This window comes from Trichomycterus rosablanca, unplaced genomic scaffold (genome assembly GCF_030014385.1).
Source record: "Trichomycterus rosablanca isolate fTriRos1 unplaced genomic scaffold, fTriRos1.hap1 scaffold_187, whole genome shotgun sequence".
Classification (NCBI taxonomy): domain Eukaryota; kingdom Metazoa; phylum Chordata; class Actinopteri; order Siluriformes; family Trichomycteridae; genus Trichomycterus; species Trichomycterus rosablanca.
In genome coordinates, this window is record NW_026947015.1 from 39588 (window position 1) to 61117 (window position 21530).

The 21530-nt window shown below is 46.4% G+C and overlaps 12 non-coding genes and 4 pseudogenes across 12 annotated transcripts; all 16 read right to left on the minus strand.

Annotated features, from left to right (window-relative positions):
- Positions 1 to 1952: 1952 nt before the first annotated feature.
- LOC134306139 (U5 spliceosomal RNA) lies at positions 1953 to 2067 on the minus strand. The gene has a single exon (XR_010008944.1). It is a non-coding gene; the product is annotated as a U5 spliceosomal RNA (small nuclear RNA).
- Positions 2068 to 2445: 378 nt separating this feature from the next.
- LOC134306192 (U2 spliceosomal RNA) lies at positions 2446 to 2636 on the minus strand. Its single transcript, XR_010008994.1, has one exon. It is a non-coding gene; the product is annotated as a U2 spliceosomal RNA (small nuclear RNA).
- A 117-nt stretch (positions 2637 to 2753) lies between these two features.
- On the minus strand, positions 2754 to 2868 carry LOC134306140 (U5 spliceosomal RNA). The gene has a single exon (XR_010008945.1). It is a non-coding gene; the product is annotated as a U5 spliceosomal RNA (small nuclear RNA).
- Positions 2869 to 3218: 350 nt separating this feature from the next.
- On the minus strand, positions 3219 to 3343 carry LOC134306087 (U2 spliceosomal RNA; annotated as a pseudogene).
- Positions 3344 to 9604: 6261 nt separating this feature from the next.
- Positions 9605 to 9842, minus strand: LOC134306096 (U2 spliceosomal RNA; annotated as a pseudogene).
- Positions 9843 to 9959: 117 nt separating this feature from the next.
- On the minus strand, positions 9960 to 10074 carry LOC134306142 (U5 spliceosomal RNA). The gene has a single exon (XR_010008947.1). It is a non-coding gene; the product is annotated as a U5 spliceosomal RNA (small nuclear RNA).
- Positions 10075 to 10458: 384 nt separating this feature from the next.
- Positions 10459 to 10649, minus strand: LOC134306193 (U2 spliceosomal RNA). Its single transcript, XR_010008995.1, has one exon. It is a non-coding gene; the product is annotated as a U2 spliceosomal RNA (small nuclear RNA).
- A 117-nt stretch (positions 10650 to 10766) lies between these two features.
- LOC134306143 (U5 spliceosomal RNA) lies at positions 10767 to 10881 on the minus strand. Its single transcript, XR_010008948.1, has one exon. It is a non-coding gene; the product is annotated as a U5 spliceosomal RNA (small nuclear RNA).
- A 382-nt stretch (positions 10882 to 11263) lies between these two features.
- LOC134306078 (U2 spliceosomal RNA) lies at positions 11264 to 11443 on the minus strand (annotated as a pseudogene).
- Positions 11444 to 16161: 4718 nt separating this feature from the next.
- Positions 16162 to 16299, minus strand: LOC134306090 (U2 spliceosomal RNA; annotated as a pseudogene).
- Positions 16300 to 16416: 117 nt separating this feature from the next.
- On the minus strand, positions 16417 to 16531 carry LOC134306144 (U5 spliceosomal RNA). Its single transcript, XR_010008949.1, has one exon. It is a non-coding gene; the product is annotated as a U5 spliceosomal RNA (small nuclear RNA).
- Positions 16532 to 16914: 383 nt separating this feature from the next.
- On the minus strand, positions 16915 to 17105 carry LOC134306194 (U2 spliceosomal RNA). The gene has a single exon (XR_010008996.1). It is a non-coding gene; the product is annotated as a U2 spliceosomal RNA (small nuclear RNA).
- Positions 17106 to 17222: 117 nt separating this feature from the next.
- LOC134306145 (U5 spliceosomal RNA) lies at positions 17223 to 17337 on the minus strand. Its single transcript, XR_010008950.1, has one exon. It is a non-coding gene; the product is annotated as a U5 spliceosomal RNA (small nuclear RNA).
- A 385-nt stretch (positions 17338 to 17722) lies between these two features.
- On the minus strand, positions 17723 to 17913 carry LOC134306176 (U2 spliceosomal RNA). Its single transcript, XR_010008979.1, has one exon. It is a non-coding gene; the product is annotated as a U2 spliceosomal RNA (small nuclear RNA).
- A 117-nt stretch (positions 17914 to 18030) lies between these two features.
- On the minus strand, positions 18031 to 18145 carry LOC134306152 (U5 spliceosomal RNA). Its single transcript, XR_010008956.1, has one exon. It is a non-coding gene; the product is annotated as a U5 spliceosomal RNA (small nuclear RNA).
- A 373-nt stretch (positions 18146 to 18518) lies between these two features.
- LOC134306081 (U2 spliceosomal RNA) lies at positions 18519 to 18713 on the minus strand. Its single transcript, XR_010008900.1, has one exon. It is a non-coding gene; the product is annotated as a U2 spliceosomal RNA (small nuclear RNA).
- Positions 18714 to 21530: the final 2817 nt, after the last annotated feature.

The following is a 21530-nucleotide window of genomic DNA, read 5'->3' on the forward strand; positions in this document are numbered from 1 at the left end:
CTAAACGGCACCCCTCTCCAAGTTCCATCAGTATAAAAGATTCTCCCTGGTACTGCCACTACTGTTTTGCTTACTACAAAATCGAAACTTTTAAACAATATTCCTACCCCATCCCCTTTTCCCTCCCCTGCCCCCCACACCGATGGACCCCATTCCCACCCTCTGGAAAACCAAGTCCCCTCTGCTTCTGTTCGTAGATGACACTCCTGGACAAAGATAACATCTAGTGGGAGTATCTCCAAGGACTTAAAAATTGCCATTCGTCTTACCGTCTGTCTCATGCCCCTTGCATTCAGGGTTGCTAATGTAAGTTTTCCTTCCATATCTTCAGATTTATTTTCCTTTCTACATGTTCTTTTTCCCTATTGTTTCTCCAATTACTTCTCTCTCTTTTTCTACTTTGAACGCTTACTCCTTCTTTTGTTCTCCAGCTCCTTTCCGACTGATTTTTCCTTCATCGTTGTCCTTCCCGCTGTCCTCCGAACTTAGGGACTCCATTTCACTTTCCAGGCCCAAGAAGCTGTATAGTCTTGCCTTTGTTCTCATTTTCTTGACCCCTTCGTCCTTTGTTATTCTGTCTTTTTCCTTATCCGTTTGGTGTGTTCCTTTTTTGCTCCTTTTTGCCTTGCCACTTTGTCCTTCTTCCTTGCTTGGGATTCGTCGCCTTGTCGGACCTTGCTGCTCGCTTTCCATTTCGGTTGTTGTCTCATCAGCGTTTTCTCTCCGTGGATCCTTGTGGTGGTGTTTGTTCTGGTTATTGCCTTTCTCTTTGTTCTCTTTCTCCACTCTTTCTCCCCAAGTTAGTGAGCTGTGGCTGGTTGTGGGATCTGTCGATGTTTCGGTGTCTTGTGGTTCTGCAGGGTTGGTCTCCGACTCCTTTCCCTTTCCAGATTCCATTGTTTCCTCCACTACTGCATCTCCTTCTCCCTCCTCTGCTTCCGCCTGCATCTCTGTCAAGGCCTCACCTTCTCCAGTCTGATTTGTTGTTTTGTTGCCCAGTGCCTGGGTATAATCTTCATCCTCCATTCTTGGGTTTCCAGAAAACAGGCTTGCAAAAGTGTTGTCCCTTAACGGACAGCCCCGATACAGGTGGGCCTCGCTCCCACAAAGGCTACAGGTTCGAGGCGCTGTGCAGTTCGCCGCTATGTGTCCCTCCTGCCCACAGAATCTGCATCTGAGGCCCTGGCAGGAATCTTTGGTATGACCCAGAGCCCCACAGCGCCTGCAGTAGATCGGTTGACCTGGGTAGTGCAGATATCCTCTGTGTGGACCGATGGCAAAACTGCCAGGTGGGTGTTGTATGCCTCCAGCCGGATCCTCCCTCAGCAGGACGTTGTAACGTCGCCTTCCAGTCCAAATTCCAAAACGATCCTTCAGCCTCTCGCCAGTTGAAACTGATGCACAGTACCTTGATAAGAAGGCCCGGATATTTTCTTCCTCCACGTAAGGGTTGTAGAGGTGAACAATCATTGGGATTTCCTCGTTGGCAAACAGCGGCGAAGCTCTAATTCCCAGAAGTGCCGGATGTTCAAGGTCGCTGCTGCACTTACTGAAAAGCTTGTGGCAATCTTGAAGCGATACCATTGTAACATCGATGAATCTCGCTGATGTTGAGAAGTCTTGCAAGCAGAAGACCGCTGCTGTTTCCACGTTGCATAGTCCTCGTAGAATCCGGATCACCACCCAATCTCGTCCAAAACGATTCTTCACTTCCTCCGACGCATCTCCACAAAGCTCGAATCTGACCGTATTTCGAAGCCGCACCACTCGGGCCGGCCTGTTCGCTCCGTCTCTCGACATCACACTTGATCTTAGCCAAAAGGCCGAGAAGCGATAACCTGAAATAGGCGCCGGGCCACGGGCCCTACCTTTTGAGGGTCCGGACTAGTGGACGGCGCTGACCGGCCGCCTTCACGCCCACACACCTTCTGTCATTCCACCAGCAAAAGAGCAGCTTTGCAAAGACAAAGCCTTCAAAAAATAAGTTGAACTTGTCAACGTTCCTCTCCACGGAAATCTTTAGTAAAAGGCGAAAGATTTGTACGTGAATGAAGAGAAACTCCAGCCCTGCTCGCCGGTCGCCCAGGCCTCCGTAGGCCACCGGCCGCTCAAGGAAGAGGGCTCGAGGTAGAGCGACGAAAACCTGCAGCAAAAGCGCCCTTGGGTCGTCGGGTGGGTGACGAGGCAGCACAGCCTTTGCCTGGAGAAACACAGGGTGGGGGAAAATTAAGTCTTTCGCCTTTTTTTTTTTTTTTTTTTTTTTTTAAGTAAAATGGAGGGAAAATGAAAAAGCGGGAAAAGCGGGACTCCCTAGCGCAAAAGTACCGAGGAAACCCCGGGCCTAGGCTAGGCAAAGGTCTAAGGCGCCGTACCCCTAATCCCAACAGCTTTCCAGCAGGGGCCAGTCACCAGCATTCGTCAATTACTCTTTCGTTTGACCGTTTATGAGGGTGCACCGTGCCAGGAGGCAATGCAATACCTGGTCGATGCGTGGAGTGGACGGAGCAAGCCCCTCTTCCGACTCCCAGGCCTAAAAATCCATTTAATATATGGTCCTCGGGTAGAGGACGTATCAGATATTAAACTGATAAGAACAGATACTACACTTGATCTTAGCCAAAAGGCCGAGAAGCGATAACCTGAAATAGGCGCCGGGCCACGGGCCCTACCTTTTGAGGGTCCGGACTAGTGGACGGCGCTGACCGGCCGCCTTCACGCCCACACACCTTCTGTCATTCCACCAGCAAAAGAGCAGCTTTGCAAAGACAAAGCCTTCAAAAAATAAGTTGAACTTGTCAACGTTCCTCTCCACGGAAATCTTTAGTAAAAGGCGAAAGATTTGTACGTGAATGAAGAGAAACTCCAGCCCTGCTCGCCGGTCGCCCGGGCCTCCGTAGGCCACCGGCCGCTCAAGGAAGAGGGCTCGAGGTAGAGCGACGAAAACCTGCAGCAAAAGCGCCCTTGGGTCGTCGGGTGGGTGACGAAGCAGCACAGCCTTTGCCTGGAGAAACACAGGGAGGGGGAAAATTAAGTCTTTCGCCTTTTTTTTTTTTTTTTTTTTTTTAAGTAAAATGGAGGGAAAATGAAAAAGCGGGAAAAGGGGGACTCCCTAGCGCAAAAGGACCGAAGAAACCCCGGGCCGTACCCCTAATCCCAACAGCTTTCCAGCAGGGGCCAGTCACCAGCATTCGTCAATTACTCTTTCGTTTGACCGTTTATGAGGGTGCACCGTGCCAGGAGGCAATGCAATACCTGGTCGATGCGTGGAGTGGACGGAGCAAGCCCCTCTTCCGACTCCCAGGCCTAAAAATCCATTTAATATACAGTGTATCACAAAAGTGAGTACACCCCTCACATTTCTGCAAATATTTTATTATATCTTTTCATGGGACAACACTATAGACATGAAACTTGGATATAACTTAGAGTAGTCAGTGTACAACTTGTATAGCAGTGTAGATTTACTGTCTTCTGAAAATAACTCAACACACAGCCATTAATGTCTAAATAGCTGGCAACATAAGTGAGTACACCCCACAGTGAACATGTACAAATTGTGCCCAAAGTGTCAATATTTTGTGTGACCACCATTATTATCCAGCACTGCCTTAACCCTCCTGGGCATGGAGTTCACCAGAGCTGCACAGGTTGCTACTGGAATCCTCTTCCACTCCTCCATGATGACATCACGGAGCTGGTGGATGTTAGACACCTTGAACTCCTCCACCTTCCACTTGAGGATGCGCCACAGGTGCTCAATTGGGTTTAGTCCATCACCTTTACCTTCAGCTTCCTCAGCAAGGCAGTTGTCATCTTGGAGGTTGTGTTTGGGGTCGTTATCCTGTTGGAAAACTGCCATGAGGCCCAGTTTTCGAAGGGAGGGGATCATGCTCTGTTTCAGAATGTCACAGTACATGTTGGAATTCATGTTTCCCTCAATGAACTGCAGCTCCCCAGTGCCAGCAACACTCATGCAGCCCAAGACCATAATGCTACCACCACCATGCTCGACTGTAGGCAAGATACAGTTGTCTTGGTACTTCTCACCAGGGCGCCGCCACACATGCTGGACACCATCTGAGCCAAACAAGTTTATCTTGGTCTCGTCAGACCACAGGGCATTCCAGTAATCCATGTTCTTGGACTGCTTGTCTTCAGCAAACTGTTTGCGGGCTTTCTTGTGCGTCAGCTTCCTTCTGGGATGACGACCATGCAGACCGAGTTGATGCAGTGTGCGGCGTATGGTCTGAGCACTGACAGGCTGACCTCCCACGTCTTCAACCTCTGCAGCAATGCTGGCAGCACTCATGTGTCTATTTTTTAAAGCCAACCTCTGGATATGACGCCGAACACGTGGACTCAACTTCTTTGGTCGACCCTGGCGAAGCCTGTTCCGAGTGGAACCTGTCCTGGAAAACCGCTGTATGACCTTGGCCACCATGCTGTAGCTCAGTTTCCGGGTGTTAGCAATCTTCTTATAGCCCAGGCCATCTTTGTGGAGAGCAACAATTCTATTTCTCACATCCTCAGAGAGTTCTTTGCCATGAGGTGCCATGTTGAATATCCAGTGGCCAGTATGAGAGAATTGTATCCAAAACACCAAATTTAACAGCCCTGCTTCCCATTTACACCTGGGACCTTGACACATGACACCAGGGAGGGACAACGACACATTTGGGCACAATTTGGACATGTTCACTGTGGGGTGTACTCACTTATGTTGCCAGCTATTTAGACATTAATGGCTGTGTGTTGAGTTATTTTCAGAAGACAGTAAATCTACACTGCTATACAAGTTGTACACTGACTACTCTAAGTTATATCCAAGTTTCATGTCTATAGTGTTGTCCCATGAAAAGATATAATGAAATATTTGCAGAAATGTGAGGGGTGTACTCACTTTTGTGATACACTGTATGGTCCTCGGGTAGAGGACGTATCAGATATTAAACTGATAAGAACAGATTTTTTTTTTTTTTTTTTTTACAAAAGTTTATTTACACACATTTTCACACATTACAAACTATTTACAGAACTTTCATTTTCATTTCTTTTTCAACACCACTATTACATTCATTTTAATCATCATATCTTTTTCATACACATGTCCCATAATCTCCCCCACTTTTCCTTCCCTTTTTCCCACCCCAAGTCCATTTCATCTTCTTTCATTCTTGTCCTAATTTCCCATTCGACTTTCTTGACTATCCCCATCACTCCCTTTCCCTTCCCTCCTTTCACCTCCACCTGTCTGTCCTCCCATATCCCTCTCTTAACCAGGCTTATTGTTAGCCATAGCATGAATCTGCTTCTTCCCTTCCCCATTCCTCCTAACCCTTTGTCTACCGCTTCCCACGTTACTCTAAACCCTTTTCCTATGTTTTCCAACCATGTTCCAACCTTCTGCCATACTTCCCTAGCCACATTACATTCCCAAAACACGTGTATTATCGATTCTTCCCTTCCACACCCCTCTCTCGGACACCTGTTTGTCTTACTAATTCCGTGTCTGTACATGATTTCTTTCACTGGTAGTTTCCTGTGCACTATTTGCCAGTTCATGTCTTTCAACCTGTTTTCCAGCCCCAATGGTTGTATTCTGGTCCACACTGTTCCTGCTTCTATTCTTCTTTTACTTTCCCTTACCCTCCTACTCCTGACTTCCTCATAAAGCCTTTTGTGGTTCGTGCATATGTTTCTGTCTTTCCCCTCTTTATTTACCTTTAGCCATTTGACAGCCTGTCCATAATGCCATGGCAGCTGCTCGGCCCTGGGACCTCTATTATCCCACTCCATGACTCCCCGTGCCTGGTATGCAAAGTATAGTTTTAAAAAATACCACCCTGGGTGTTGTCCCTCTTTTTCTAACTCTGCCATTATTCTTGCCACATAAATGCAGTTCAACTTTAATACTATGTCTAGCACCCCTCTCCCCCCTTCCTCTATTTTCCTGTACATTATCTCCCTTGCTATATATTCATACTTTCCTCCCCACATAAACCGAAATACTTCCCTTTGTACCCACCTCCTTCCACTCACTGGTAGTGGGTAGATGTATGCCAGGTACATCAGAAAGGGAAGTACTTCTGCTTTAATTACCAGACTCTTCCCTATATATGACAATTTCCTCCCGGTCCATAGTCCTAGCTTTTGTTTCATCTTTATTAACCTCTCTCCCCAATTCAACCCTGCTACCCCCTTGTTTTCAAATTTTACCCCTAGAATCTTTATTGGCCCTTCACTGACCTCCAATCCTCCCACCGAATCTTTCCTATCTTTCACTGTCCCAAAATATTTTAACTTGGATTTTTCCCTGTTCAATTTCGCCCCAGACCCAACCCCGAATCTTTCCACTATGTCCAATGTTCTCTCTATATCCCTATCTGTTCTACCCAAAATTGTCAAATCGTCTGCATACTGCGTTATCTTTACCCTATATCCACCTGCTCCCGGCACCAAAACCCCTACTATCTCCCTGTCCTTTCTAATCTTTTCCGCCAGCGGCTCCATATACATTATAAACAGGAGAGGCGACAACGGACACCCCTGTAATATACCCCCCGTTGTCTCAAAACTCCTCCCTAGATACCCGTTCAAACTTACTCTGCTGTACGTCCTCCTGTACATTGTTTTGACCCATCCAATCAGTTTTACTCCCATTCCCATCTTTTCCATTACCCTATACAAAAATTCCCTATCCACCCTGTCGAACGCCTTCGATTGGTCCAAGCTTGCCACCATCAATGGCAGCTTTCGGTCTCCTGACCACGCCACCACGTCTCTGATGAGTTGTAAATTCCACCTCGTGCTTCTACCTTCTATTCCACATGTCTGATCTACATGGATGACATGTGGCAGTGCCTTCCTCAACCTCCTTGCCAATATTTTCGCCATTATTTTGCTATCCACCCCCAACATCGCTAATGGCCTATAGTTATCTAGATTTTCCCTTTCCCCCTTTTTGTATATTGGCGTCACTACCCCTGTCGCCATTGTTCCTTTCATTTCCCCTTCCTCCAGTATTTTGTTAAACACTTCTGTTAAGTCTCCGCTTACCACTTCTTTAAACCTTTTATAAAACTCTCCCGGTATACCATCTATCCCTGGTACCTTACCCTTTTTCATGCTTTTTATTGCCTCCTTCACCTCCTCCTCCCTTATGCTTTTATTTATTTCCTGCTTGATATCGCTAGGCACCTCCTTTTCTAGTCCTTTTATAAATTCCTGTCCTACTTCTACCTCCATTTCCCTCTCCCTAAAATACCTCCTATAATACTCTGTCCCTATCTGCAGCATCTCCTCATTTTGTACTTTTAGCTGTCCCTGCTCATTCCTTATTCCCTCTATTCCTCTCTCTTCTCTCCTTTCTCTAGCTTTCCCTATCCAATAAGTATCTACTCTTTCCCCCCTCTCCCTAAACTCTTGTCCTGCCATTAACATGTACTTCTCTGCTCTATCTTCATATATCTTCCTTATCTGTCCCTGTACTATTTCTACTCTATCTTTGTCTACCTCCTTCCCTTCGTTCTCTTTCTCCTTTTCTTTCGCTAGTTCCCCCCACATTCTCCTTAAGTTCCCCTTTTCCTCCTTTATCCTCTCCCTACTCTTCCATAGCCCCCATTGCTTGATTCTTTCCTTTGCTATCTCCCACCACTCTATAATTCCCTCACATAGTCCCTTTAAGCCCCTAACCCCTTCCCAAAACTCTCTAAATTCCTCTTCTATCCCCTTTTTCTCTAATATTTTTACATTTAATTTCCAGTACCCTGTCCCATATTTTCTTCCCCCCACTTTCACCTCAGCCATCACCAGGTCATGGTCTGAAAAGTTCACACTTCTTGTTTCTCCTGCCACCACTTCTATATTTCTGCTCACGAATATCCCATCCAGCCTACTTTCATCCCCCCTTGTATTCCTCCACGTTGGTCCTGTCATTCTCCTTCCTACCTCCTTCCCTATGTCCATTAGCTTATGTGTTTTTATTATATCTTCCATTATTCCTGCTGCTTCATCTCCTCCTCCCGCCAGATTAATATTAAAGTCCCCCCCCATAACCAAAAAATTACTTGTGGCACCTAATAGCTTGACATCTTCATAAAAAACCCTTTTATCTTTTAGATTTTGTGGTCCGTATATATTTACCACCCTCAACTTTACACCCCCCCAACTTAAATCTACTCCAACCATCCTCCCCACTTCACCACCTATAACTTGTTTTAAGTTCATATCCCATCCCTTAAACAAAATCCCAACTCCACTGGAGTGTACACCTCCTATGGACCACACTGATTTCCCCCTCCCCCAGTCCTTTTGAAATCTTTTAATGTCTTTCAAGTCCTTTAGGTGCGCTTCCTGAATCAAACAAATGTCCAAACTTAAATCTTCTATAAAACTAAAAACCATATTTCTTTTCTTTGTGTTTTTCAATCCTCTGGCATTAAATGTTCCAATTTTTAATGTTCTTACCATTCAGTTTCTTTTTCAGATTTTGCTTCTTTTACCTTTTTACTTAGGCAGTAAAGCATCTTCATCCATTTCTTCTCTTCTTTCTAATGCTTCATACCTATTCCCCTTCAACGTCCGTGTCCGCCTTACCGGTTCCCCTTCCGTTTCTCCCTCTCTCTCCTCTCCTGGGAATGGTCGTTTTCCCGCTGTCACCACCTCCGAAGGCTCTGTAATGGATTCGAAGATACTATCTGCCCAATGTTTCAACTCTTGTTCTCGCTCCTGCACCTCCATGTCTTCCTGCTGTCTTTCCTTCTGTAGCTCCTCCTCTGTCTGTTGCTGCTGTGCCATCCTCCTGTCTCCAGCAGGTGTCTCTGTCTCTGCTCTCCTCTCCTCCTGTCCTGCCTCCTGTGCTACTGCCAACTGTGCTCCTCCTTCCATTCCCTCCTGTCCTTTGTTCTCGGGTGTCTGCTTTCCCGCTTTTTTTGATGGTTTCACCTCATAAGCTTCTGTTTGGTTCTTTGGACCCGCTTTTTGGGTCTCTTCTCCTTCTTTCTCTTCACCTTCCCTGTCCTCGGTAAAGAGGTCAGCAAAGGTTTTCTTCCTCAAGGGACAATCTTTATACAAATGGTCCTCCTCTCCACACAAGCTACATTTTTTTGGAGCAGTGCACCATGCTGCTTCATGTTCCTGTGACCCACAGAACCGGCATTTTTTTTTTTGGCTGTTACATGCCGCTTTGGTGTGTCCTATTTCCCCACACTTTCTGCACCTTAGCGGCTGTCCCGGGTAAAACAAGAAACCTCGGTGCGGCCCGATTGCAAAAGTCCCCGGTGGCTGCACAACCCCTCCAGGGCTAGATGCGTCCGGGCGGAACCTCACCTGGTACTTTCTTCGCCCCGTCCAGATGCCAAATTTATTTATTATTTTCAGTCCCACTTCCACTTTTAGGCAATATCTCTTCAGAAATTGCCTAATGTCCTCTTCCTCTACAAAAGGGTTATACATATGGACCGTCACTGGGATGTCTTCCCAAATGTATAATGCTCTTACCCTGAGACCCTCCAACACTGGGTGAAGCTGGTGTCTATCCCAGGCTGCAACAAACTCCAGGCACGTCGTCATGTCCCTGAACGTAACATCCATAAATCCAGCTTTTGTAAAGTCCTGCAGACACAGAACTGATTGCAGTGGTACTTTGAACAGTCCTTGAAAAACTTCCTTCACAAGATATTCCAAGCAGAAATCCAAATGACGTTTCTGAGCTGCTTCCTGTTGCACTTCCACTCTCACAGAGTTTTTCAACCGCGCCACCCGGGCCGGCCCTCTCACGTCGCTTTCCGCCATGATAAGAACAGATACTACACTTGATCTTAGCCAAAAGGCCGAGAAGCGATAACCTGAAATAGGCGCCGGGCCACGGGCCCTACCTTTTGAGGGTCCGCACTAGTGGACGGCGCTGACCGGCCGCCTTCACGCCCACACACCTTCTGTCATTCCACCAGCAAAAGAGCAGCTTTGCAAAGACAAAGCCTTCAAAAAATAAGTTGAACTTGTCAACGTTCCTCTCCACGGAAATCTTTAGTAAAAGGCGAAAGATTTGTACGTGAATGAAGAGAAACTCCAGCCCTGCTCGCCGGTCGCCCAGGCCTCCGTAGGCCACCGGCCGCTCAAGGAAGAGGGCTCGAGGTAGAGCGACGAAAACCTGCAGCAAAAGCGCCCTTGGGTCGTCGGGTGGGTGACGAGGCAGCACAGCCTTTGCCTGGAGAAACACAGGGAGGGGGAAAATTAAGTCTTTCGCCTTTTTTTTTTTTTTTTTTTTTTTTTTTTCTCAAGTAAAATGGAGGGAAAATGAAGAAGCGGGAAAAGGGGGACTCCCTAGCGCAAAAGGACCGAGGAAACCCCGGGCCTAGGCTAGGCAAAGGTCTAAGGCGCCGTACCCCTAATCCCAACAGCTTTCCAGCAGGGGCCAGTCACCAGCATTCGTCAATTACTCTTTCGTTTGACCGTTTATGAGGGTGCACCGTGCCAGGAGGCAATGCAATACCTGGTCGATGCGTGGAGTGGACGGAGCAAGCCCCTCTTCCGACTCCCAGGCCTAAAAATCCATTTAATATATGGTCCTCGGGTAGAGGACGTATCAGATATTAAACTGATAAGAACAGATACTACACTTGATCTTAGCCAAAAGGCCGAGAAGCGATAACCTGAAATAGGCGCCGGGCCACGGGCCCTACCTTTTTAGGGTCCGCACTAGTGGACGGCGCTGACCGGCCGCCTTCACGCCCACACACCTTCTGTCATTCCACCAGCAAAAGAGCAGCTTTGCAAAGACAAAGCCTTCAAAAAATAAGTTGAACTTGTCAACGTTCCTCTCCACGGAAATCTTTAGTAAAAGGCGAAAGATTTGTACGTGAATGAAGAGAAACTCCAGCCCTGCTCGCCGGTCGCCCAGGCCTCCGTAGGCCACCGGCCGCTCAAGGAAGAGGGCTCGAGGTAGAGCGACGAAAACCTGCAGCAAAAGCGCCCTTGGGTCGTCGGGTGGGTGACGAGGCAGCACAGCCTTTGCCTGGAGAAACACAGGGTGGGGGAAAATTAAGTCTTTCGCCTTTTTTTTTTTTTTTTTTTTTTTTTTTTTAAGTAAAATGGAGGGAAAATGAAAAAGCGGGAAAAGCGGGACTCCCTAGCGCAAAAGGACCGAGGAAACCCCGGGCCTAGGCTAGGCAAAGGTCTAAGGCGCCGTACCCCTAATCCCAACAGCTTTCCAGCAGGGGCCAGTCACCAGCATTCGTCAATTACTCTTTCGTTTGACCGTTTATGAGGGTGCACCGTGCCAGGAGGCAATGCAATACCTGGTCGATGCGTGGAGTGGACGGAGCAAGCCCCTCTTCCGACTCCCAGGCCTAAAAATCCATTTAATATATGGTCCTCGGGTAGAGGACGTATCAGATATTAAACTGATAAGAACAGATTTTTTTTTTTTTTTACAAAAGTTTATTTACACACATTTTCACACAAAACAAACTATTTACAGAATAATAATTTTCATTTCTTTCCCACCACCGTTGTCACATTCATTGTAATCATCATGTTTTTTTCCCATACACATATCCCATATTCTTCCCCACTTTTCCTTCCCCTTTTCCCACCCCAAGTCCATTTCATCTTCTTTCATTCTTGTCTTCATTTCCCATTCGGCTTTCTTGACTATCCCCATCACTCCCTTTCCTTTCCCTTCCTTCACTTCCGCCTGTCTATCCTCCCATATCCCTCTCTTAACCAGGCTTATTGTTAGCCACAACATGAATCTGCTTCTCCCTTTTCCCATTCCTCCTATTCCTTTGTCTACAACCTCCCATGTTACTCTAAACCCCCTTCTTATATTATCCAACCATGTTCCCACCTTTTGCCATACTTCCCTAGCTACCTTACATTCCCAAAATACATGTATTATTGATTCCTCCCTTCCACACCCCTCTCTCGGACACACATTTGTCTTGCTTATCCCGTGTCTGTACATTATTTCTTTTACTGGTAATTTCCTGTGTACTATTTGCCAGTTTATATCTTTTAAACTGTTTTCCAGCCCTAGTGGTTGTACTCTTGTCCACACTGTCCCTGCTTCTATTCTTTTGTTGCTTTCTCTTACCCTTCTACTCCTAACTTCCTCATATACTCTTTTGTGACTTGTGCATATGTTTCTGTCTTTCCCCTCTCTATTTACCTTTAACCACTTGGCAGCCTGCCCATAATGCCATGGCAGCTGCTCCGCCCTTGGACCTCTGTTGTCCCACTCCATGACACCCCGTGCGTGGTATGCGAAATATAATTTTAGAAAGTACCATCCTGGGTGTTGTCCCTCCTTTGCTAGCTCCTGCATTATGTTTGCCACAAAAATACAGTCCAGTTTTAATCCTACATCTAAAACCCCTCTCCCCCCTTCCTCTATTTTCCTATACATTATCTCCCTTGTTACATATTCATACTTTCCTCCCCACATGAACCGAAATACTTCCCTTTGTACCCACCTCCTTCCACTCACTGGTAGTGGATAGATGTATGCCAGGTACATCAGAAAGGGAAGCACCTCCGTTTTAATTATCAGACTCCTCCCTATATACGACAGTTTCCTCCCGGTCCATAGTCCTAGCTGTTGTTTCACCTTTATTAACCTCTCTCCCCAATTCAACCCTGCTGCTCCCTGGTTTTCAAATTTTACCCCTAGAATCTTTATTGGCCCTTCACTTACCTCCAACCCTCCCACCAAATCTTTTCTATCTTTCACTGTCCCAAAAAATTTTAACTTACATTTTTCCCTATTCAATTTCGCCCCAGACCCCACCCCGAATTTTTCCACTATGTCCAATGTTCTCTCTATATCACTATCTATTCTACCCAAAATTGTCATGTCGTCTGCATACTGTGTTACCTTCACCCTATACCCACCTGCTCCCGGCACCAAAACCCCTACTATCTCCCTGTCTTTTCTAATCTTTTCCGCCAGCGGCTCCATGTACATTATGAATCGAAGTGGCGATAACGGACACCCCTGTAATATACCCCCCTCTGTCTCAAAACTCCTCCCTAGATACCCGTTCATATTTACTCTACTGTATGTCCTTCTGTACATTGTTTTAACCCATCTGACCAGTTTTTCTCCCATCCCCATCTTTTCCATGACTCTAAACAAAAATTCCCTGTCCACCCTGTCGAACGCCTTTGATTGGTCCAGGCTTGCTATCATCAATGGCAGCTTCCGGTCTCCTGACCATGCCACCACGTCCCTGATGAGCTGTAGATTCCACCTTGTGCTTCTACCCTCTATTCCACATGTCTGGTCTACATGTATGACATGTGGCAGTGCCTTCCTCAACCTCCCTGCCAATATTTTCGCCATTATTTTACTGTCCACCCCCAACATCGACAATGGCCTATAATTATCTAAATTTTCCCTTTCCCCCTTTTTGTATATTGGTGTTACTACCCCTGTCGCCATTGTTCCTTTCATTTCCCCTTTCTCCAGTATTTTGTTAAACACTTCTGTTAGGTCTCCGCTTACCTCCTCCTTAAACCTTTTGTAAAACTCTCCCGGTATTCCATCTATCCCTGGTACCTTACCCTTTTTCAGGCTTTTTATTGCCTCCTTCACCTCCTCCTCCCTTATGCTTTTATTTATTTCCTGCTTTATGTCCCTAGGCACCTCCTTTTCTAGTTCTTTTATAAATTCATCCCCTACTTCTACCTCCACTTCCCTCTCCCTAAAATACCTCCTATAATACTCTGTCCCTATCTGCAGCATCTCCTCATTTTGTACTTTTACCTGTCCCTGCTCATCCCTTATTCCCTCTATCCCTCTCTCTTCTCTTCTTTCTCTAGCTTTCCCTATCCAATATGTATCTACTCTTTCCCTTCTCTCCCTAAACTCCTGTCCTGCCATTAACATATACTTCTCTGCTCTTCCCTCATATATCTTCCTTATCTGTCCCTGTACTATTTCTACTCTATCTCTGTCCACCTCCTTCCCTTCGTTCTCTTTCTCCTTTTCCTTTGCTAGTTCCCCCCACATTTCCCTTAAATTCCCCTTTTCCTCCTTTATCCTCTCCCTACTCTTCCATAGCCCCCACTGCTTTATCCTTTTCTTCGCTATCTCCCACCACTCTATAATGCCCTCACACAGCCCTTTTAATCCCCTAACCCCTTCCCAAAACACTCTAAATTCCTCTTCTATCCCCTTTTTCTCTAATATTTTGACATTTAATTTCCAGTACCCTGTCCCATATTTTCTTCCTCTCACTTTTACCTCAGCCATCACCAGGTCATGGTCAGAAAAGTTCACACTTCTTGTTTCCCCTGCCACTACTTCCATACTTCTGCTCACGAGAATCCCATCCAGTCTACTTTCATCCCCCCTTGTATTCCTCCATGTTGGTCCTTCCATTCCCCTTCCTACCTTCCTTCCTATGTCCACTAACTTATGTGTTTTAATTATATCTGCAATTATTCCTGTTACTTCGTCTCCTGCTCCTGCCAGATTAATATTAAAGTCCCCTCCCATAACCAAAAAATTACTTGTTGCACCTAATAGCTTGACATCCTCGTAAAAAACCCTTTTGTCTTTTAAATGTTGTGGTCCGTATATATTCAAAATCCTCATCTTTACACCCCCCCAACGTAAATCCACTCCAACCATCCTCCCCACTTCACCTCCTATAATTTGTTTAATGTTCATTTCCCATCCCTTAAACAAAATCCCAACTCCACTTGAGTGTACCCCCCCTATGGACCACACAGATTTCCCCCTCCCCCAATCCTTTTGAAATCTTTTAATGTCCTTTAAATCCTTTAGATGCGCTTCCTGAATAAAACAAATGTCCAAACTTAAATCTTCTATGAACCTAAAAACCAAATTTCTTTTTTCCACATTTTTCAGTCCTCTGGCGTTAAACGTCCCTATTTTTAGTGTCCTTTCCATACTGTTTTTCTTTATGTCTGTTCCATTCCGTTAGTCCCTTCATCGCTCCCTTGAGTCTTCCTTAGGTCTTCTGACCCTGTTACAGTATTCATACTCACCCCTTCTGCTCCGGAGTATGTCATAGGTATTTTCTGTACCTCATCGTTTAGACTGTTTAGTATGTCTTCATAGAGCTGCTCTGTCTCCTCTTCCTCTCCTTCCATTATCTGGCTCCAGCTTATCCCTCCGGGGCGTGTTCTTCTAACTGGTCCAGCCCCCAGCTCATCCCCAGTAAATGGGCGTTTGCCTGCCGTTTGTTGCTCCACCTCCCTACAGGGGGCACCTTCTTTCTCTCGTCCCTCTTTTGCCTCTTGTGTCTCCTTCTTTCCTTTTCCTTCCTTCAGCTCTTTGGTTTTCTTTGTCTTCGTTCCCGCTCTTTTCTCAGACGTCAGTGCGATTGGTTCAGCCTGTCCTGCTTCTCCACACACCTGCTCCTCCCCTATTGTTCCATGTGCTTCACTCTGTCTTTTCAAACTTTTTGCCTCCACCTGCGTTTCCATTTCTCCTTCCAAAAAGTCTGAGGAGAACAGCTCCGCGAATGTTCTTTTCTTTGTGGGGCAGCTCTTGTACAGGTGGTCTTCACCATCACACAAGCTACATTTCTTGGGGCTTTTGCAGTTAAAGGTTCCGTGCTCCTCTGACCCACAGTGTCTGCATCTTTGGCTGCTTGTACAGGTAGCCTTTGTGTGGCCTACCGCTCCACACTTCCAACAGTGCATAGGTTGTCCCGGGTAGAAAAGAAAGCCTCTATGTGGCCCGATCGCAAAGGATCCAGGAGGATGTGCCACTCCACCCGGAGCCCCCGGATCTGGTCGGAACTTTACCCTGTACCTTCTCCTCCCATTCCATATTCCAAACTGGTTGAGTACCTTCTGTCCCCCTTCCACATTTAAACAGTATCTTTGCAGGTAGTGCTTAATGTCTTCCTCCTCAACAAACGGATTGTACATATGTACTGTAACATTAACCTCCTCCCAGATGTACATCGCTCTCACCTTTAGTCCCCCGATGGCCGGATGATCTTTTCTTCTTTCCCACGTAGCTAAAAAGTCTTGGCATGTTTCCATGTCTTGGTAAGTGATATCCACGTAGCCAGCAGACGTAAAGTCTTGAAGACAAAAGATGTTTTCCGTCTGTTGCCTACAAATGTCTCGTAAGATTCCTTGTACAATTTTCTGTAAAGTAAATCCAGCTCTCTGTGCCTCGGTGCTTGTCTCATTCAATTCAATTCTGACAGAATTTCTAAGCCGCATCAACCTGACCGGCATACGCACATTGTTGAACGCCATCTCTGATAAGAACAGATACTACACTTGATCTTAGCCAAAAGGCCGAGAAGCGATAACCTGAAATAGGCGCCGGGCCACGGGCCCTACCTTTTGAAGGTCCGGACTAGTGGACGGCGCTGACCGGCCGCCTTCACGCCCACACACCTTCTGTCATTCCACCAGCAAAAGAGCAGCTTTGCAAAGACAAAGCCTTCAAAAAATAAGTTGAACTTGTCAACGTTCCTCTCCACGGAAATCTTTAGTAAAAGGCGAAAGATTTGTACGTGAATGAAGAGAAACTCCAGCCCTGCTCGCCGGTCGCCCGGGCCTCCGTAGGCCACCGGCCGCTCAAGGAAGAGGGCTCGAGGTAGAGCGACGAAAACCTGCAGCAAAAGCGCCCTTGGGTCGTCGGGTGGGTGACGAGGCAGCACAGCCTTTGCCTGGAGAAACACAGGGAGGGGGAAAATTAAGTCTTTCGCCTTTTTTTTTTTTTTTTTTTTTTTTTTTTTTAAGTAAAATGAAGGGAAAATGAAGAAGCGGGAAAAGGGGGACTCCCTAGCGCAAAAGGACCGAGGAAACCCCGGGCCTAGGCTAGGCAAAGGTCTAAGGCGCCGTACCCCTAATCCCAACAGCTTTCCAGCAGGGGCCAGTCACCAGCATTCGTCAATTACTCTTTCGTTTGACCGTTTATGAGGGTGCACCGTGCCAGGAGGCAATGCAATACCTGGTCGATGCGTGGAGTGGACGGAGCAAGCCCCTCTTCCGACTCCCAGGCCTAAAAATCCATTTAATATATGGTCCTCGGGTAGAGGACGTATCAGATATTAAACTGATAAGAACAGATACTACACTTGATCTTAGCCAAAAGGCCGAGAAGCGATAACCTGAAATAGGCGCCGGGCCACGGGCCCTACCTTTTGAGGGTCCGGACTAGTGGACGGCGCTGACCGGCCGCCTTCACGCCCACACACCTTCTGTCATTCCACCAGCAAAAGAGCAGCTTTGCAAAGACAAAGCCTTCAAAAAATAAGTTGAACTTGTCAACGTTCCTCTCCACGGAAATCTTTAGTAAAAGGCGAAAGATTTGTACGTGAATGAAGAGAAACTCCAGCCCTGCTCGCCGGTCGCCCGGGCCTCCGTAGGCCACCGGCCGCTCAAGGAAGAGGGCTCGAGGTAGAGCGACGAAAACCTGCAGCAAAAGCGCCCTTGGGTCGTCGGGTGGGTGACGAGGCAGCACAGCCTTTGCCTGGAGAAACACAGGGAGGGGGAAAATTAAGTCTTTCGCCTTTTTTTTTTTTTTTTTTTTTTTTTTTTTTTTAAGTAAAATGAAGGGAAAATGAAGAAGCGGGAAAAGGGGGACTCCCTAGCGCAAAAGGACCGAGGAAACCCCGGGCCTAGGCTAGGCAAAGGTCTAAGGCGCCGTACCCCTAATCCCAACAGCTTTCCAGCAGGGGCCAGTCACCAGCATTCGTCAATTACTCTTTCGTTTGACCGTTTATGAGGGTGCACCGTGCCAGGAGGCAATGCAATACCTGGTCGATGCGTGGAGTGGACGGAGCAAGCCCCTTTTCCGACTCCCAGGCCTAAAAATCCATTTAATATATGGTCCTCGGGTAGAGGACGTATCAGATATTAAACTGATAAGAACAGATACTACACTTGATCTTAGCCAAAAGGCCGAGAAGCGATAACCTGAAATAGGCGCCGGGCCACGGGCCCTACCTTTTGAGGGTCCGGACTAGTGGACGGCGCTGACCGGCCGCCTTCACGCCCACACACCTTCTGTCATTCCACCAGCAAAAGAGCAGCTATGCAAAGACAAAGCCTTCAAAAAATAAGTTGAACTTGTCAACGTTCCTCTCCACGGAAATCTTTAGTAAAAGGCGAAAGATTTGTACGTGAATGAAGAGAAACTCCAGCCCTGCTCGCCGGTCGCCCGGGCCTCCGTAGGCCACCGGCCACTCAAGGAAGAGGGCTCGAGGTAGAGCGACGAAAACCTGCAGCACAAGCGCCCTTGGGTCGTCGGGTGGGTGACGAGGCAGCACAGCCTTTGCCTGGAGAAACACAGGGTGGGGGAAAATTAAGTCTTTCGCCTTTTTTTTTTTTTTTTTTTTAAGTAAAATGGAGGGAAAATGAAAAAGCGGGAAAAGGGGGACTGCCTAGCGCAAAAGGACCGAGGAAACCCCGGGCCTAGGCTAGGCAGAGGTCTAAGGCGCCGTACCCCAAATCCCAACAGCTTTCCAGCAGGGGCCAGTCACCAGCATTCGTCAATTACTCTTTCGTTTGACCGTTTATGAGGGTGCACCGTGCCAGGAGGCAATGCAATACCTGGTCGATGCGTGGAGTGGACGGAGCAAGCCCCTCTTCCGACTCCCGGGCCTAAAAATCCATTTAATATATGGTCCTCGGGTAGAGGACGTATCAGATATTAAACTGATAAGAACAGATTTTTTTTTATTTTTTTTTTTTTTTTTTTTACAAAAGTTTATTTCCACAAATTTTCACACAATACAACTATTTACAGAACATTCAGTTTCATTTTTCATTTTCATTCCCACCACCACTATTACATTCATTTTAATAATCATGTCTTTTTCATACATACATCATGTCCCATAATCTCCCCCACTTTTCCTTCCCCTTTTCCCATACAAAGTCCATTTCATCTTCTTTCATTCTTGTCATTATTTCCCATTCGACTTTCTTCACTATTCCCATCACTCCCTTTCCCTTCCCTCCCCTCACCTCCTCCTGCCTATCCTCCCATATTCCTCTTTTGACCAGGCTTATTTTTAGCCATAGCATGAATCTGCTTCTTCCCTTCCCCATTCCTCCTAACCCTTTGTCTACCGCTTCCCACGTTACTCTAAACCCTTTTCTTATATTTTCCAACCATGTTCCCACTTTCTGCCATACTTCTCTAGCTACCTTACATTCCCAAAATACATGTATTATTGATTCCTCCATTCCACACCCCTCTCTCGGACACCTGTTTGTCTTACTGATTCCATGTCTGTACATGATTTCTTTCACTGGTAGTTTCCTGTGCACTATTTGCCAGTTCATGTCTTTCAACCTGTTTTCCAGCCCCAATGGTTGTATTCTGGTCCACACCGTCCCTGCTTCTATTCTTCTTTTACTTTCCCTTACCCTCCTATTCCTGACCTCCTCATATAGCCTTTTGTGGTTCGTGCATATGTTTCTGTCTTTCCCCTCTTTATTTACCTTTAGCCACTTGACAGCCTGCCCATAATGCCATGGCAGCTGCTCTGCCCTGGGACCCCTATTATCCCACACCATGATACCCCGTGCCTGGTATGCAAAGTATAGTTTTAAAAAATACCACCCTGGGTGTTGTCCCTCCTTTTCTAACTCTGCCATTATGCTTGCCACATAAATGCAGTTCAACTTTAATACTATGTCTAATACCCCTCTCCCCCCTTCCTCTATTTTTCTGTACATTATCTCCCTTGCTACGTACTCATACTTTCCTCCCCACATAAACCGAAATACTTCCCTTTGCACCCACCTCCTTCCACTCACTGGTAGTGGGTAGATGTATGCCAGGTACATCAGAAAGGGAAGTACTTCTGCTCTGATTATCAGACTCTTCCCTATATATGTCAATTTCCTCCCAGCCCAAAGTCCTAACTTTTGTTTCATCTTTATTAACCTCTCTCCCCAATTCAACCCTGCTGCCCCCTGGTTTTCAAATTTTACCCCTAGAATCTTTATTGGCCCTTCACTGACCTCCAATCCTCCCACCGAATCTTTCCTATCCTTCACTGTCCCGAAATATTTTAACTTGGATTTTTCCCTATTCAATTTCGCCCCAGACCCAACCCCGAATCTTTCCACTATGTCCAATGTTCTCTCTATATCCCTGTCTGTTCTACCCAAAATTGTCAAATCGTCTGCATACTGCGTTATCTTCACCCTATACCCACCTGCTCCGGGCACCAAAACCCCTAATATCTCCCTGTCCTTTCTAATCTTTTCCGCCAGCGGCTCCATATACATTATAAATAGAAGTGGCGACAGTGGACACCCCTGTAATATACCCCCCGCTGTCTCAAACCTCCTCCCTAAATACCCGTTCATACTTACTCTGCTATACGTCCTCCTGTACATTGTTTTGACCCATCCAATCAGTTTTACTCCCATCCCCATCTTTTCCATTACCCTATACAAAAATTCCCTATCCACCCTGTCGAACGCCTTCGATTGGTCCAAGCTTGCCATCATCAATGGCAACTTTCGGTCTCCTGACCACGCCACCACATCTCTAATCAGCTGCAAGTTCCACCTCGTGCTCCTTCCTTCTATGCCACATGTCTGGTCCACATGGATGACATGTGGCAGTACCTTCCTCAACCTCCCTGCCAGTATTTTTGCCATTATTTTACTGTCTACCCCCAGCATCGATAATGGCCTGTAGTTGTCTAAATTTTCCTTTTCCCCCTTTTTATAAATTGGCGTCACTACCCCTGTCGCCATTGTTCCCTTCATTTCCCCTTCCTCCAATATTGTGTTAAACACGTCTGTTAAGTCTCTGCTTATCAATTCCTTAAACGTTTTATAAAATTCCCCCGATACACCATCTATCCCTGGCACCTTACCCTTTTTCAGGCTTTTTATTGCCTCTTTCACCTCCTCCTCCCTTATACTTTTATTTATTTCTAACTTTATATCACTAGGTACCTCCTTTTCTAGTTCATTTATGAATTCATCTCCTACTTCTACCTCCACTTTCCTCTCCCTAAAATATGTCCTATAATACTCTGTCCCTACCTGCAACATCTCCTCATTTTGTACTTTTAGCTGTCCCTGCTCGTCCCTTATTCCCTCTATTCCTCTCTCTTCTCTCCTTTCTCTAGCTTTCCCTATCCAATATGTATCTACTCTTTCCCCTCTCTCCCTAAATTCCTGTCCTGCCATTATCATGTACTTCTCTGCTCTTCCTTCATATATTTTCCTTATCTGTCCCTGTACTATTTCTACTCTATCTTTGTCTATCTCCTTCCCTTCGTTCTCTTTCTCCTTTTCTTTTGCTAGTTCCCCCCACATTCTCCTTAAGTTCCCCTTTTCCTCCTTTATCCTCTCCCTACTCTTCCACAACCCCCATTGTTTTATTCTTTCCTTTGCTATCTCCCACCACTCTATAATTCCCTCACACAGTCCTTTTAAACCCCTAACCCCTTCCCAAAACTCTCTAAATTCCTCTTCTATCCCCTCTTTCTCTAATATTTTTACATTTAATTTCCAGTACCCTGTCCCGTATTGTCTTCCCCCCACTTTCACCTCAG